At 33.5% G+C, this 18,099-nt stretch overlaps 1 long non-coding RNA gene across 1 annotated transcript; it reads left to right on the top strand.

The window, feature by feature from the left end:
* The first annotated feature begins 11,987 nt into the window (after positions 1-11,987).
* LOC133180051 (uncharacterized) lies at positions 11,988-17,182 on the top strand. Its single transcript, XR_009720258.1, has 3 exons — positions 11,988-12,217; positions 13,467-13,667; positions 16,706-17,182. It is a non-coding gene; the product is annotated as an uncharacterized LOC133180051 (long non-coding RNA).
* The last annotated feature ends 917 nt before the right edge of the window (positions 17,183-18,099 follow it).

Here is an 18,099-nt window from a genome sequence, read left to right on the forward strand (position 1 = left end):
GAAGTCCCAAAGCATGGTTTGCACTGAAGATCCACTGGAAATGTCATTAGCACTAACATGCAGAACAACAGGATATCCTTGGATCACTGGTTCCAGCTCCTTAAACATTTGGCAGATCTTGAAGCCTGAAAGGACAAAACATCCACATTACTCAATGATAATGTTGATAAAAAAATACTTAGCCGTGGAATGACCTGCAATGAGAAATGGACCTGTGTTGCTTATATAGCGGTACGAAAAAGCTTGTGATGGAGCTTGGAGCTGATTTCTATGTCTTCTCTCTATTCTAAATTGAATCTAATTTAATCTAATTTGCTGACATAATCTTGAATGTAATAAGTAAGTAAAGATGTTTGTAATAAGTCAACTCTTTTGGAGCCCACCAGCTTAGAGAGTGCCAAAAGATCAGGTTTCAATGGTTAGTCATGTGTCGGAGCTGGGAGAAATAAATCGGGGGACTGGGGGAGTAAAAGATTTCCTGATGTGTTGATCGAGAGGGATAAAACGGAGACACCGAGCTGGTAGTAATAATGTCAGAGGGTTAGAAATAAAATAAAAAGTTGTCGCCGAGCGTAAAACCGAAAACCTTACCGAGTCCCATTAAATTGCATCTTCAATTCAATTTTTAAAATTTTTTGGGGGTCATTCTCTTTGTAAAATAAATTTAATAGAAAAAAACTTTTACAACAAAGAATTTGATCACAATTTTAAAAATTAACTAGATGCGATCTTGTTGCAAGCAACGAATAGGTCTTCCGTCCGATTTTAGATCAGATGAGATAAAAATTTGTTCCTTGAAATATAAAGATATAAATAAATTGCTAAGACAAACAATTTTGGATTCAGTATTGTTTAACGAAATATTGATAATTAAATAGATATTGATTAAAGAGTCTTGGGCCTAATTTTAGGGGTCAGCCCCTTTTCCTTGATATCAACTTAAAGCTCTATTGATTTTGATCACTTTTTGTCTACAACTATTCAGAAATTATATTTGTTTCCGAGATAAATTCAAAAGAAATAATTAGGGGTTGGGCATTTAACTCGTAAATGGGGACGTTTGGCAAAAATTGAAAGGTTACGTATTGTTCAGAACGTTATTTTGAGTATTTTAATTTAATATTGCTTGTAAAAAAGATTTCCCACTTTCGAGATAAAGAATGCCGAAGATTTGGCATTCTGGCCCCTAATTATGTAGCAAATTATGTGAAGATCACAAAATATAGTTGTGAATTGTTGAGATAAACATTTTTCCTTCACAGAATGTTGATCGTTAAAGAGTTATTGATTAGAAACCTTCGGTCCCAAATTGAAGGTCAGCCCCTTTCTTTCTTGATTTCACTTTAAAGCTCTCATGATTTTGAACACCTTTTGTTCAACAACTATTGAGAAATTCTTGTTCGTTTCCAGGATATTTGCATAAGAAATATTAAGGGGCTAGTCCTTTAAGTCCTTAATGGGGACGTTTAACCGAATAAATTTTGACTCCTACCGAGCTTCCATATCAGGAACTTCCAGAACTTTTGAAAACCCAGGTGCACAACTACAACATGTTGACTATCATCATTGAATGTTTAAGATCTCTTGCTTTAGTCGTTCTTGAGATCTACTGCTGACAAAGAGGTCATCTGAAAATGTATTAAAGGGCGATGGAACACAAAGCGATTCATAATTCGTGCCTCTGAAAGCGTGCAGAGTACATAGCTGCATAAATAAACTTACTTTGGACACTTTCCCTTTGAATTTAAGTAACTGTGTTGTTGTGGTGTTAGTTCTCAGGGCAATAACGGTATCACACTGATGCACAGAATTAAAGTACTGCTCACAGACATGATTGAGTTTCTCCTGGACACTGTACTGGTAACACTGTTTGGAATTACTATGCTGATGTTTTGCATATATAAGTACCTTTGGTGTTCACACAAGTTGAAATGTTCATTTTCATTGTATTGAAGGGCAGCAAGTTTTAATCTGAAATTATATGAAATACTTTTTTATCAACAAGTTATTTTTAGTGACTAAAATTAGTGTTTTCACATTTCTCTTACCTGCTAAACATTCTATGGTATGAAAACCCAAACATATTTGTAGCAAAATAATTGATAATAGAATGAAATCCTTTCAAAGTTACTCCTTAAAAATAAATTGCAAATTAGTGTGTTTTTTTTTGTTGAATTTTTTGCTTGTTTGGATTTTTTCCAATCAATCTAAGGGTCCATGGTCACAAAAGACAAAAAAAAAAATACATCATGTTCATAACCGTTTGTTTGTTTTTGTTTTTTGTTTGTTTTATTTATTTATTTATTCATTTTTTTTTGCAGAGAGATTGCCACTTCTACAGCATCAGGCTCTTGATCCAAGGTAGTCCGAAATATCTGACGTTTTCCAGGCTTTTTCACGATTTTGATATTTTACGTGCCAGGAAAACGTCAGACCCAACGGTGTCAGGTCATTTCTCTCTAAAACCCTTTCTCTCCATTTCACGGTGGGTCATTTCACGGCAGGTCCTTTCACTCTCCTACCTGGGTCATTTCACTCCCTGTCCATCTGTGTTCTTGGACTCGTGTCTTTTCAAATAAAATTCATAACACTGATGAAAACCGAACGTTTGCCAGAGTTTTGCCATTTAGAGGGCTTTCTCGTCCATAAGAACCATATTATGAAAGGAAAATTTTAATCAAGAGTAAATAAATTTTATCAAAATAATCATTTAACCGGCTCAGTATATAATAAAATTGTGTGTATGTAGATTAGCACTAAGATTTACAAGACATTTTCATAAATAAATTAAAATCGGCACTATCAATTAAAATGATACATATTTGAGAAATTTTCTTTAATCGGTTTATTTCAACAAGTTTTTGTTAAAAAAAAAAAAAAAAATGTAATTAATTTACTTAATGTTGTTAGAAAAGGATTTAATGTAATAAGAAAATGGAAATACAAATACTTATTTTTTGTTTAAGTTATCACTTTGTAAAACTTTTTTAAACTAGGAAATGAAGACACATAAAAAGAAAAAACTGAAACGCAATAGTTTGCTAATAATATGAAAACAGAAATACATATATTCACATATTAAAAGTGTATATAACATTCACGTAGTAGCCTCTAGAATTATAGACTTGATTACAATATATTAACTGAAATAAATTGTAGAAGCAATTAAATGGTTTATCAGTTTTAAAAATTGATTTACTCAGTTTGTCCAAACTCACCTCTAAGAAATCGCTTTTGTAATTATTTCATCCTATACTCAGCCCAAGATAAATAAAAACTAGAAACCATAACTATTTAATTTTCAATTGTTATGAAATATCTTTATTTGCATACCGCCAAAAGAATTAATGATCTATGGAAATATATTTATAGTTTAGATGCGTCGCGTTACAATACTGAAGATACCTACATGCAGGACATTAATATACAAAGCGTTTGATTCATAATCAATGATTTTTTTTTTTTAAAAATAAAGCTTCAAATAGTTTTTGTAGTTTTTTTTTTTCAACTGTATCACCTTCTTTAAAAGGCGTTCGTGTTATGGACATATGAATGTGTCTTTGTGAAAAGTCCTTTATATTCAAATTCGCACCAATTCTGATAAAAATTGAAGAAACATTTAAAAAAAAAAAAAGACAAATCACAAGCAACGACCTATTTAATTATTGCCTTGATGCAGTTACTGCAAAAAAAATAATTCACTTTTTAAGTTCAGTCAATTTTCAAACCATATTAAAACAAAACAATCTAGTATATTTGTGAAGTAAATAAACATTTTTACATTATTTAATTCCAGTCGGGATCAGTTTAATTTTGATCGGGATATGTTTAAAATTCAAAACTAGAAAGATTCCTTAAATTTAGCAATTTTATGTCTTTTTCTATTTAAAATATAACTGCTTAATGTTCCTTTCCAAAATAAAAATCAATAACTTGATGAATTCTCGATCTTGATAATGAATTAAAGCCATTGAAAATTCACACATAAACATATGCTCACAGCATGTGTACATGTATAATTTATTGCCTTCGTACAATGTGTCATAAATCTGATAAGCCACAACTAAAAATTAGCATATTTACATTACATATTCTTGATAAAAGCAATAAAAAGTAGATAAAGTCAAGAGAACAAAGATTATTTACTGGGTACTGTTCTATTTTTTTTTTATAATCGATGTTGTTAAGTTTACAAAAATAAATGAATAAAACATAAATAGAGTTTGAATTCTATAAAATCTGTACTTATAAACTAATAAATTTTGCAAATAAACTTCGAAACACCTGTAACAGAGTTCATATTAATTCATTTTCATGAAACTAACAACAAACAATCGTTTAAATATTTGATAAAACGTCATTAATGAATTATTCGATCAAAAATTCGTTTTAACTAATATAGAGTGAATAAGTTTTGATTACCGATTACAAAAAAACGTGCAAATCCTTTTCGTTAATATCTGATCAGAGTCTTGATGGACATTTCTAGAAAGTCAGAAGGAATTGAACCCGATGTTAAAAAGAAAAATGAAGAGATAATCACTAAAAGAATAGTAATTAAAAGAACTTTGATGTGAATGGGCATGGAGATAATGGTAAAGCAACAGATATAAATACTATTAGTAACGAATAAATTTATATATCAAAACTCTTAGTAAATATACTAGTGCATATGTTCCATAAGAGCATAGTGGCAACGAATACGAAGTGCAAGTTGAATATGGAGATAACAAAGGAAAGAAAAGTCAGTTGATGAATAAATTATTGTTTACATAAAGAAGAAAAAGTGCTATATTCTAAGTTTTTACATTTTTTACTAAAGCTTTTAAAAACTATGCTTTAATCAATACTACTGAGGATGAAAAGACTTTTTACCCCCAAAATATCCGCTTCTTTGGCCTTTTATGGAAATGAAAACAGAGTTCCTAAAGTATGACAGTAATGACATAGTAGAACAGGTTTCAAAATAAAGTTACGCGTAAAAAGAAAACGTCAATGAAATTGATAATTTTCAAGTTAGTTCCTAAACTATCTACGGGATTTTGTGCTAAGTATTTCTTCCTGCTATACGCCTGTAATTAATTGTTAGAAGAAACTTAAAATATATATTATTTGAAATGATAAGTCAGCGGTTATGAAATTAAATTCTCCGGGTTTACGTGGGATTTTTCATCTTATTACTTTTAAAAAGACTTGTATTACTACATTAACATTTTATTTGATCAATCATTAAACGAGAATAAATAAGAATTAATTAACCCACAAAATATACAGATTTTAATACTTATTAAATAATATTTGTATTATTATAACTTGGGCTAGTATGAGAATACTAATAGTTTAATAATACGAATAGAATTTAAAATTGGAAATAAATAATTAAATTACTTTTAAAAATCATATCCAAATATAAACCGATAGTTTTTATGTTGGGAGTGAAATGGCCTAGGTTGTGGGGTGAAATGACCCGGGTAATAGGGGGAAATGACCTAGGAGAGAAATGACCTGGGTGGAAATGACCTAGGCGGAACAGACACTGGAGGGAAATGACCCGGATTCTCTCCAACCGAAGGCGGCATTCTCGGGTTGATTTTCGATACTCGCAAACCGAATTAAATGTCAAACTCATTTATTTATCAATAGTACAATACTTTTAGTACTCACAAACATCGTTTTTATAGTTCGTTTCTATAATATATAATTCGATGAAAACATTTTATCTGACTGTCGAGATTTGTTTTCATTTCGTCAATTTTAAAATCTTGCAAGTCCTGTGTCAAATGTGGAGTGATGTTTTCTTTTCATCGATATCGGTGAGTACTAGAAGCATTGTGCTATTGATAAATTGTGAGTTTGGCATTTAATTCGGATCGCAAGTATCGAAAATCAACTCTGGTTGGAGACGGCAAAATTTCCAGTTTTCGTAATGGCGCCGGTTCTGACGTTTCCTGGCACGTAAAATATCAAATCGTTAAAAAAAGCCAGGAAAACGTCAGATATATCGGACTAGATCCAAGGTTGCAGGGACTCGCAGTCCTTGATCTTGGAAAGAGTTGTTTGTTTCTTCTTAAAACCTACAGGTGTAAAAAAAAAATCATTTTTCAAAAAAATTGGTTTCCTATTTTAATGTATCCTGATATTATATTTCTCTACAAATTAAAAGACTTGTACTAGGTAAATGAAACGTTTGAACAGCATCAGGCAGCAGACGTCTCCTCTTTATCTGAATACCTAGAGACTGTTTAATCCTTTATTCAGCTGGCTTCCAGTTTGGTGTAAAACAAAGTTCACATAAAAGTAAAAACCTCGTTGACTGAGTAAAGTCTTGACGCTTTGTTTTTACAAAATTGATTTACCATCGTCGAAATTCACGTTTTTTTTCCGTTGGAATTTCGTGAAGTGAAATATTGTTAGTTGTATTGTTGATATACAGCCCGCTGCTACACAATACTTGCCGGTTCTCTTTTCTTTCGGCATAGCGAAGTGCTGGTTCCCTTAAAGATAACGGTCTCTCAGACCTCCCCACAATTTCACGTCAATTGATTCGTTTCCAATACACAATCTTATATAGACGAGATAAACCTACTTGAAGCCTTGTATAACCTCTACTCTGCATATGGTGATGTGCTTATTGGGGTGATTTTAATACCAGTCTTCATACCAAAGACTACTCGCGCTTTAATTTGCAAAAATCAAAGGTCTTAAAAGATTTTATTACTCGAAGCGACCTGGCATGCCCCGACATAGACTTCAAAACAACTGGCTCGAACTACACTTTTAATACGACACGCACTACATTAGACTACATCATCTGCAGCAAAACTATTGCAATTATGTCATGAACTATCATATTCTTGAAGAGGGCTCTTTCAGCTCTACTTCTGACCATCTGCCAATTAGTATGGAACTACAAACTGACATTAAAACACATGTTTTATGTAAACCATCCGTCTCGCTCCCAACCTGGCATAAAGCTAAACCAGATTAAATAAGGGAGTACGAAAAATATACAAGTATTGATAATCATGCAGATTTTCTAGAAAAAAGTCTGAAAACTATAGAAGAACAAGTTCTGCACAGAGTAAAACACTATTTTACATTCTGCATCATCGCTGTCTATCCCCACGGCAAAGTAAAAACCCTTTCTGAGGCCAGAATGGACCCCCAAAGTAAAATCGCTACACGAAACAGAACGTCAAATGCGAAGGGTGTGGATAAATGAAGGTCGCCCCTGGGGTAATGACACACAGTTCCAACAAAAATTACAAACAAGCGAAACGAAACTTCCGGAACGAACTCAACGACGAACATGATCGATACATGTCTGGCGTCTTTAAGGATTTAGAGGAATCATCAGAGTGTGATGTTCGCCGGTTCTGGAAGTTAATCAGACGGTTAAAACCACGTTCCTCTCGTACTTACCCTGTTATTGAGTACAATGACGAACAGTTCGATGACCCCCCTGGCGTCTCCTTTGCATTTGCAAAGCATTTCTCAGATATTTATAATGCTAAAGAAATGCAAATTATCATTCAGAATTCCTCACTTCAATTGAAAACCGTTATAGTGAACTCGAACGCGTTTCCAGTTCATCAAATGATAGTTTCTCAGGAGGTCCTGCGACCGTCAACGAAATACAAAACATCATTCGAAATCTCAAACGCAGAAAAGCGCCTGGTCTCGATCTCAATCAAAACGAACATTTTATTCATGGTGGTATACAATTAGCTAGATGCATTACTCACCTTTTCAGTGCAATTCTGGAAGTCGGGTATTTTCCATCCTGGTAATAAGGTTGTAAATTGAGCAGTCGTATTACTCGGAAAAGATTGCATGGACCCATCACTGGGTAAAGTCATGTAAAAACCACTGCTCTCGGCCATGTTCAGTGAGATACTGAGACAAAATAACTTATGACCCTTCTATTTATAACAACACTTTTTTTTTTAAATTTATTGGGTCTATTTTTTTTTTTTTAACACTTCTTCTTCTTCTTATCTGTAATCAATCACTCTGTTCAGAACACCAGGTTCTTCCTTTTCCATATTTTCTTTGATCTGGGAAAAGGGGATGCGACAATACACGTACTGTCTAACGTCGTAATAATCTGGAAATGTCAGTTCTTTTTTCTTCATCTTGAAAAAATGTCTCGCACACTCTTCTATGTCGGAGTACCAGAGACTTTCGTTCAGAACCAGGGTCATCGGTGTCGGACGATTCATATGATGAGTACAGCTGACCCATTTATATTGCTCGTAATGCTGGTTGAATTTCACCCTCACTCTAGCTCCTTTAGGATGCGGGATTTTGACTCTTTTTTCCAGCCACACGTTTTCCAGGGAATGTCCTGGATGATTTTCAAAGAAATCCAGGATTGCTCCTACTTTAGTTTTCATCCACCCTCCTTGCATGTAAATAAACTGAGTGACGGGGGTCTCACAATACCAACGATACTGCATCTTTAAAACACGTCTGACTTGGACACTGAACTTTTTCAGAATGATTTTTTTTTGGGTCATACCTCTTTATATAACCTTTTTATCAAATCTATTTTTAGCATCTCAGGAAAAACCAACAACATTTTTGATTTTATGATTTATTTCCTTTATATCTACATAATGGACAAAGTCTGTAGCAAGTCTTGACGAAGTTCTCTACCCATTCCACACAGCAAGGATACTGTCGGCATTGTTGGCACTTCCATCTCCCCTCCGTATTTTCCTCCCAGCAGGTCAGGCATTTCTTTAAGGCTCTCTTCCTGGTCACTTTGACCCATAGGGGCACCATATTCTCTGCCCCGTACTTCCATGTAAAATATTTCACGCACCAGCTACATCCACAGGTCTCCATGGAAAGGGGGATCATCCACAAACCAGTGAGGAAAAGGCATTTCACAATGCTCGCAAATTTGATAAGTTCGGTGATGCCATCCGGGATAGTCATACACCGTAAATGTACACTCATGGATCATCTCCCTATCACAGTAATGACAGTAATGCTTTTCTACCTCAATTAAATACAACATTCTCCACACAAAAAACATGATGAAATGTGGTGAAATTTCAAAAAGCTCAGCTTTAAATACCTTTGGATCTGACTATTTATAGTCGCTTTGGAAAAACCTGCACGCGCTCAGCACCTTCTTAACTGCACGCTCTCAGCACGCACCCCTACCTGGGGAAAAACCAGGTTTTACACAGGCATAGACTTGGCACCGATTCAAGTCCGTCAAGATGCCTACTGTGACGTCATCACATGTATTGAGCTGAGAAAATTTTTTTTTTATTATTATTATTGTTCAAATCGACACAAGGGACAATTTCTGTAAGAAAACCGTATAATGAACTTGTAACACTTTTCACAGCAGGGATATTTCGTACACTGTTGACATTTCCATTTTCCTTGGGTGTTTTCTTCCCAGCAGGAGGAGCATCTCTCGATCTTGGTATTTCTTCTCATGCGCTTAGCCCAATGTGGCATCATAAAATCAACCCCGTATTTCCACAGGTAATATTTCAGGCACCAATCGCAGCGACAATACCACAAACTAGGGGGGTCGTCTACTTCCCAGTGAGGTATACGTTCTCCACATTCATTACATCCCCAATACCAACCAATAAGGTCATCATCACTGTAATACTCAGGTAATCTGCTGATCTCTCTCAACTGCCTATAGCAATGAGGACAGGCACTATTTTCTTGGTGAAGAAAATACGACATTCTCCACACAGAAGGCATGATTGAAAAATGAGCACAGTGAACTCAAGGATTTATATACCTTGGGATATCTATTTTTAGTCCATGCGGAAAAACCAACAACACCAGAATTTATTTTTCTTAGGTTTAATTCACAACAAAGCATCAAATCGGCTGCTAACAAAATTTAGCATTTCAAAAAGTACTTTCACAATTGAGCATCCAAGGAAAGCACACATGATATTCAAAGCTGAGAGAGTTATAATTCTTATTTCAGACTGTCTTCAAAGCAAACATAAATAAATAAAATAATAATAAATAAATACAAATTTTAGTGCATTTGTTCATCAGATTGATTCATTGATATAATAAAGTAAGAATTTATTGTCATCAAATGATGATGCAGGCCTTTATACATTCAGATCTCAATATGAATCCTGGATCTTTGTCACGTGATGATGCCCATGATTTCTGCAGAGTAGGCTATGGCGCAGTGCAAAATGTAGGAAAAAATAACCCTGTAGCATTCTCAGCTGTAGCATTTTCGAAACAATTTTTACCAGTTGAACACTTTTCAATTTTTATTTCTTATGCACTTTTACCACTATTAGTTATTATTCGGAAAATCATGACGATCTGCGTTCGTATCTTATACACTCCCAGGTTGGGGAGTACCTATTGTAGACTCTTTTTAAAAAATCTTAAATTAATAATTATCAGATAAGAAATGAAAATGAAATTGAAAAATAATAGCAACAATTAAGACTTGGTTCGAAGCAAGTTTTTACTGATGATTTTGTACATGTAATCATTAAAGAATTATTTTACTGAACTAATAAAGGAATAACGTCTATTTCCCCATGTGCACTTTCTAACACAACCACAAATAGATCGGCCATCATGATAATAAAACTTAAGATTCATAGTTTATTCTATAGATAGAAAAGATGATGCAAAGTAAATGTGTAAAACTTCAGGGGTGTACCTCAACCTAAGTGGTTTTAATTTTATGGCGGTAGTCAATAAACTTTTTGTTAACCCCACGTATGTCGTATTATTACAATGAATGTTCATGGTGTTGCGAACCTACCACCGGCTTAAATAGTATGATTGACTTGCATCAGTTGATAATTTCCAGAGTTATTTTTTCCGACTAGCAACTTTGTGGTCTGTAATCATGCAGACGACAAAAGGAATCTAGTTTGGAAGCTCTAGTGAAATTTAGTACCTATTTTTGTGTCACTTGCAGAGCAGATCAACACTTTGGGATCACTTTACTTGGCTTATGTCTATCTGTCACACCTTGTATCTCATGAACTGTATGAGATAAAGATTTGATATTTTGCACATATATTGCTTGACTGTATGGCTTTTGTAAAATACCATGGTTACCCTACAACTCTTGAATTTGACCTTGAACCTCAGTGATTTTTCTTCACCCAATTTAGGTCTGAATATCGGCCTTTTCCCCTCTCAAAAGTTATCGATTTTTTTCCCAATTTCAGTTGCTTTTTTTCCCAAAACAAAACCGTTGTTGTTTTTGTTATTAAATTGAATTTTTTACGTATGACTTATCTAAAATGGAACGCTATTGTTCTCGGTCATTCAGACTCTTAAAATAATAGTAAGGAACAACAGATTACTTTGTGCGTGTACAAGACCTAGAAAAACACATGGGTCATGTCAAACTTGTGTGTAATACATCATAAGAAAGTGTAAGATGCGTGTGAACCGGCGAAACATAGCTTTATTTGTACATCCAAGTACTAGTAGTTCTACAACAAGCATCCCTGATTCCACAAAAATCAAGCTGTTTCTACACCTGGCAGATGCAAGATAATTTGCAGCAATATGATTAGCTAGGGTAATTAGAAGGCATTAATAATTAGTTTGAAAATTAAATGATTTTCATAATAATGTCAGATTATTCTATCTTCAATGGCTATTACGAGAAGGATTTTCTCTTATGTTTACCATTATGGCAAAACAAATATGGCAATCTACCTTTGTTATAAATATAAACCAGTAGTGCTTTCCTTCTGGTGTCTTTTGTGTGACAACATTATACTCAGGGCTGCAATTAAGGACGTATGGTAGTGACGATTTTGAATCCACCGCGCAACTCCGAATGACGTAAATGAATCTTATGTCGTTCATCTCTGTAGCAGAGTTGGAAATAAAATTTACAATGCAACTTATTTTAAAGATATACTTGATATAAAATCATATAAAATGTGACTAAAATTTCATTGAATTCAAACTAACAACAAGTCGAGGTAATTTTACGACTTATTTTACTTTTCGGTAATGTAAACAAAGCGGATGTTTCGAAAAGAATGAAATGCGGAGAAAACGAGGATTTTCGTCAACCAAATCTATTCAGCGGTACAGCAAGGCTTCGTTGACTCAAAAAAGGCGATGGTGAGCTGCGTCTGACTGAAAATTACTGTGCAAAGATTAAACCCATCATTCGAATCACAAACGCACGACAACTCTAGCCTAGCAAAAACGATCTGCCCAGGTTTGTCTCTAGTATTTGACACCATTTAACTAACATTACCTCAGCAATTCAGTAAAAGTGATTGTGGCGCAGCAAAATACCGGTATTAGATAAAATAGATATATATAAATGAGTGAACTGGGTACTTTTTTCTGAATTGGGGGCATGAGTGAACACACAACATTATAAATTAGTGACGATTCATGTTAAAGTTTTTTTTTTTCGAGATTTTGAGATAAAATTTGTTATATTCTTCCTTAGTTGTTGTTTGCAATATAGATTCGAAAAAAGGATAAAGAGCACTACACTATATTATAATAAAAACAATACCACTGGTTACCAGTGCACACATGAGGGGGTAATTTACATGATTTATATACAATTCTGTTTTGTAATTTATTTTTATATTGTGTGACATGATTGCATTCCGGAATGTTGGTGAATCAGTAAAAATTCAAAAATTTATTGATGTTATTCAGGTGCGCTTGATTTTGGAAAAACGTTTCGAGTTTCATGTACTCTATCCTGTTTACATGTATGTATTAATGCTTTTAAACTTAGCAAACATAGAAAATATATTAAAAGAAACAATAATTTATTATAAATGTCAAGTCATATGAGACACAGTTATAACTCAAGGAAATTTGAAGGTAACCAGATGCAAGGTGTTGGACACTGTCTAGACAATATTTTCTTCCAAAACATACTAGATAAAAAATTCACTACACTACAACACAAAATAATACTTACTACTAAATTCTTTGGCCTAAAACAGGACTTTTCTTTTTATTAAGATTATTTCTTTCCTTATTAATTTCCAAGTTATGTTGATGGTGGAGTGTCTGAATTGCAATTTTGACTATAATCATTTTTTTTAATTGAATTTTCTTCTGAGTTCATGAAAGCTAAAAGCATCAATACATATTATAGAGTATGTGAAATTGAATCATAATCAAGTAGACCACACAATATGAAAATAAAATAAAACACTTGTTTTGTATATACTGCATCTACATTTACATATATGATTGATTGATTATTATTGTTTTACGCCGAGTCGGCAATATTTCAGCCATATTTCGGCGGTAGGAATTTAAATATTATAGGAACGGTTTTGAAAGTTTTGGGTTTCTCTGGCGGCCCCCAATGAGCCTACTCTTTTTCGAAAACCAGAGAAACGATCTTTAGTTTACATATATGCAGTGATAGGGAAGAAATCTCAGCTATATAGATTTAGTAGTACAAATGTACATGTATATTATTTGAATAGGTATCCCTAATATTGTGGACATTGAACATGAAGTTGAGATGGAACAGGATATGGAACCCTTAATATCTGCTAACTGGAAACTTGGAAGGAGGGTTATGGAACTGGGGGTGATATGACAGATGCTCTAAAATGTCCATGCCATTTCAGCAGCTCTTTCATGCTGTGGATATCCTAACTTATGGATCATCAGCTATCATTAAGGTACATTTACATTTGTCAAAATGTTAGGCTGTGGTGTTGTTAGGCAAAATTGTTTCCACTTTCACAACCCAGTGAACCCACCCTACTTTGTAGCTGACCCTAATTTTTTAAAATGCTTTTTCAAGAAAAATATGAATATTCATTTTAAATTACCCAATAATAGCATGTATAAAAAATTTCCACCATAAATAAAACACTATTTCTTTGACATCCAGTCTATGCAAAAGACATCGGACCGTCAGACCTGACCAATGTGCAGTGCCTCTGGTGCAATGCATCATTTTTACACCGGACCAGAATGTCCGATGTGTCTGTGTCCAGTTTTTAGCATTATTATTTTGATGGGGAGTCATGTAAATGTTTGTTATAAGTAAAAAATTTCGCACAAATCCAAATACGTAAATGAAGGTGATTAAAACCGTATGGACCATCTACAGTACTATGCGGGAGCAATCCCTTGTAAAAGAAAAGGTGTTAGGCTTACTACTCTGCATTTTCACGTGTTTCACTTTTTACATTAGGTTTTTTGGTCCGACAAAATTTGATTCGGTCCTGTGTGTTCATTGATTACACAGGACCAAATGTCCTATGGGTCTAAAAAACTTTCACATAGACTGGACATCAGTGTTACTTGGTTGTTTTATTTAAAAAAGTCCACGCAAAAAAAAAAAAATTAAAAATATGCCTATCAGTACCTACCGGTACTCTAAATTTTTCCAGCATGAACATGATGAAAGTGGAAACAAAGCAGGTTTAACCAATCATTTTTCTTGGCTTTACTTAGATTATTTTCTTTGATAATTGGCTAGATTTCACAATTAGTAAGCAAGTAAATTGTATTTTATACATGTAGTGATATATTACAGTATGAAGAAAAACATAAAAATACATGTAATCAGTCAATTAGACCTATGTGTCACTTTAAGACAAATCCATGTATATCATAGTTGATACCTATGACAAGTTTTAGATAAAGTTTAAAGTACCATATGTAGTGATGTAATGATTAATCGATTAAATCAATTATCTAATCGAAATGGTCCCTGATTATAGATAATCGATTACTCAAAATATTAGTTAAAAGCAAATTATTCCTTTGATTTTTGATTCATTCTTCTTTGAATTTAACTAAATCCTAAATAATAATCTAATAAATGAACCCAATGATACAAACTATTTCAAAAATGTATTTTGGAAATCACTCCAGAATTTCTAAACAATTTATTCTACATTTGAAATTGAAGAAATAAAATATTTGAAATTAATCAATTTTTTTTCAATTAAAGTGCATCCCATTATTCCAATAATCAATTATGAAAAAAATCCCAATTTCCCATCACTAACCATATGCAAGAATTGTAACTGTTTGATGAATACTAACTGGTATATTAGGTTTGACATTAAATATTATGAATTATACATAAATACAAACATACTTAATTATTGTTTATTTATAGTATCATAGGGACATACAACTTGTATGTTTCATAGTTATTTACTTATTAAACATTTCATGTTTGAAATAAAGCCAACAGGTTTAGGTATGTGAAATCACTAACTGCCCATATACATGTAACAAGTTTATTGATGCAGACCTCTAGTAAAACCAGAAGTCTCTGATGAGACTGTAGCTCTACTGGTTGTATTTATAAAGGAAGATAAAGGTAGCACTTGGACTTGAAACTTTGCAACAGCAATAAATAGAATAATGATCCTTGGTTTAGTCTCTTTTTGGCAAGATTTATTATTATATCAGACTAAAACTGTAGGAGGAGTAGCCTTTAAAAACAATTTTACTGAAATTTTGATTTAAGTAACCATGGCAACATCATTCAACAAAATCAAAAAACAATAACACCAATTATGTATCTCTGTAGTCTACTTGTATGTCACATTATTCTGAAATCAGACAAAAAGTGTAGGAGGAGTAGCGTTTTGAAAGTATTTCAAGAAAATTTCTATTTTTAGTAACCATGGCAACACCATTCATCAAAATCCGAAACTGGTACAGAGAATTATGTATCTTAGTGTAGTTTACTTGTATGCTAAGTAATACTAAAATCAGACCAAAACTGTAGGGGTAGCATTTTGAAGGTATTTCAAGGAAATTTCTATTTTTAGTAACCATGGCAACACCGTTCATCGAAATCAAAAACCGATACACAGAATTATGTATCTTAGTGTAGTCTACTTGTGTGCCAAGTTATATTGAAATCAGACCAAAACTGTAGGAGGAGTAGCATTTTGAATGTTTTTCACAGAAATTTCTATTTTTAGTAACCATGGCAACACCGTTCATCGAAATCAAAAACCGATACACAGAATTATGCATCTTTGTATAGTCTACTTGTGTGCCAAGTTATATTGAAATCAGATCAAAACTGTAGGAGGAGTAGCATTTTGAATGTTTTTCACAGAAATTTCTATTTTTAGTAACCATGGCAAAACCGTTCATCGAAATCAAAAACCGATACACAGAATTATGCATCTTAGTATAGTCTACTTGTGTGCCAAGTTATACTAAAATCAGACCAAAACTGTAGGGGTAGCATTTTGAAGGTATTTCAAGGAAATTTCTATTTTTAGTAACCATGGCAACACCGTTCATCGAAATCAAAAACCGATATACAGAATTATGTATCTTAGTGTAGTCTACTTGTGTGCCAAGTTATATTGAAATCAGACCAAAACTGTAGGAGGAGAAGCATTTTGAAAAATTGTTTACAGACGGACGGACAGACAGACAGACAGATGACGGACACATTACTATCGCATAAGCTCTTCTGGTCTCTGACCAGTAGAGCTAAAAAGGGGGTGCAACCGACATCTTAATGAAAATTTACTCTATAGCCAAATACTATTCTCAGAAAAAAGGAGAACAGAACCCCCCCCCCCCCCCCCCACACACACACACACACAACCATTCTGTAGGCCTGTATTGACTAGATCAGGTGGACAAGATCATTTGATTGTTATGAAAATGAAAATTATTTTATCACCTGAACTAATAACTAAAACAAGATTATTGTTTCTTACAGAGAGCGGGAACATCATGATCATATCAGCAATGAGACGAGAAAAGTTTTCAACTTTTTCCACAAAGAACAATCAGTAAACAGGCAGACAAAATTACAGGTCTAAAAATAAATGGAATGAAGGTGTACAATAACAAGTGAATATAGACGTTTCTCTTGTAACAATCAGAATTAGACTAAAGTTTTGAGTAACGACAAGAAAAGTGTTTATAGTCACTGGATACACTATCATTTCCTATGATGTCCCAGTATTACCGAATGCAGTTTAAAACTGGCATTGTCAACAAATTCGATATGGAGTTATTGATGGAAGATGTGAATTGAAAACTGTGTGTGACTCGTTATAAAAAGTAAAGTGGATTCTATCTCAGAATGCAGACTTTTTCAGTTGAAAGACCCCAGAGTTTTATATGAAAAGAGTCATATATCTTCAGTCTGTTTGAAATGTCCATGACATCAGTTGTGGACACATTATTGGTGTTATCAGAATTTGCCATGTCTGCAGCATCATTTTTAGATACAGTGTCAGTGTTTGGTACTAAATGTAATAAGTTTTCATTAATTTAAATTTGGTCAAATTACAAATTCTTTTTCTTTTTTTTTTAAATTGTAGATAGAGCAAATAAGTTTTCAATATGTTAATGTATTTTGATTCTCATGAATTTTGCAATATTAAATATATTTCATTATAAAAATTATTTCATTACCTTATCATTGTATGAACAGATGCTAAATACACTGCATGTTAAAAAAAAGAGTAGAACCTGGGAAATTCATCTTCCTTATTTTTAACAAGGTTTTCCATTGGATAAATGATGAAAATGGCACACAAGGACTGCTAATGACCCAAATGCATGCCATGACCTTGACTCAAGATCCTTTGATCAAGTTAAATGTCATTTTAAGAATAACATTGAATTCCTGTATTTTGTATGGAGAACATGAGATGCTCATACTGATCATAAATATTGCATATAACCTAAGGTTACATGTATGTATTGAGTAACTGACCTTGACTCAAGGTTATTCCAGCAAGTTCAAGGCTTCTGGCAGAAAAGGTGCATTATTTGTACCTGGTCTATTACTCTCAAATGGAGGCTAATTGGTAGTTGATACTTGACACAAAAATTGCTTACGACTCAAATCTGTGTCATAATCTGACCCAATGTCATGAATGTATAATCTCCTACAACTTTCTTGTATTAATAATCTCCCGTCCCTCATGCGTATGGTTACATTGAGGAGGTAATAAGCTGCCTCACGTCATGTACTGTAAGTTTTTATCTTCATTTATAAGCTCCTGTCAGTGTGTGAGAGTTATGTCAGGTGCAGTATTACATAGCTGCTGAAGCCCGTAGAATGCTGGGGGGACCTACTTTTTCCGAGTATAGTAGTTT

The sequence above is a fragment of the Saccostrea echinata genome, unplaced genomic scaffold (genome assembly GCF_033153115.1).
Source record: "Saccostrea echinata isolate AGI-Se365-2 ecotype Australia unplaced genomic scaffold, CSIRO_AGI_Sech_v1 ptg000005l, whole genome shotgun sequence".
NCBI lineage: Eukaryota > Metazoa > Mollusca > Bivalvia > Ostreida > Ostreidae > Saccostrea > Saccostrea echinata.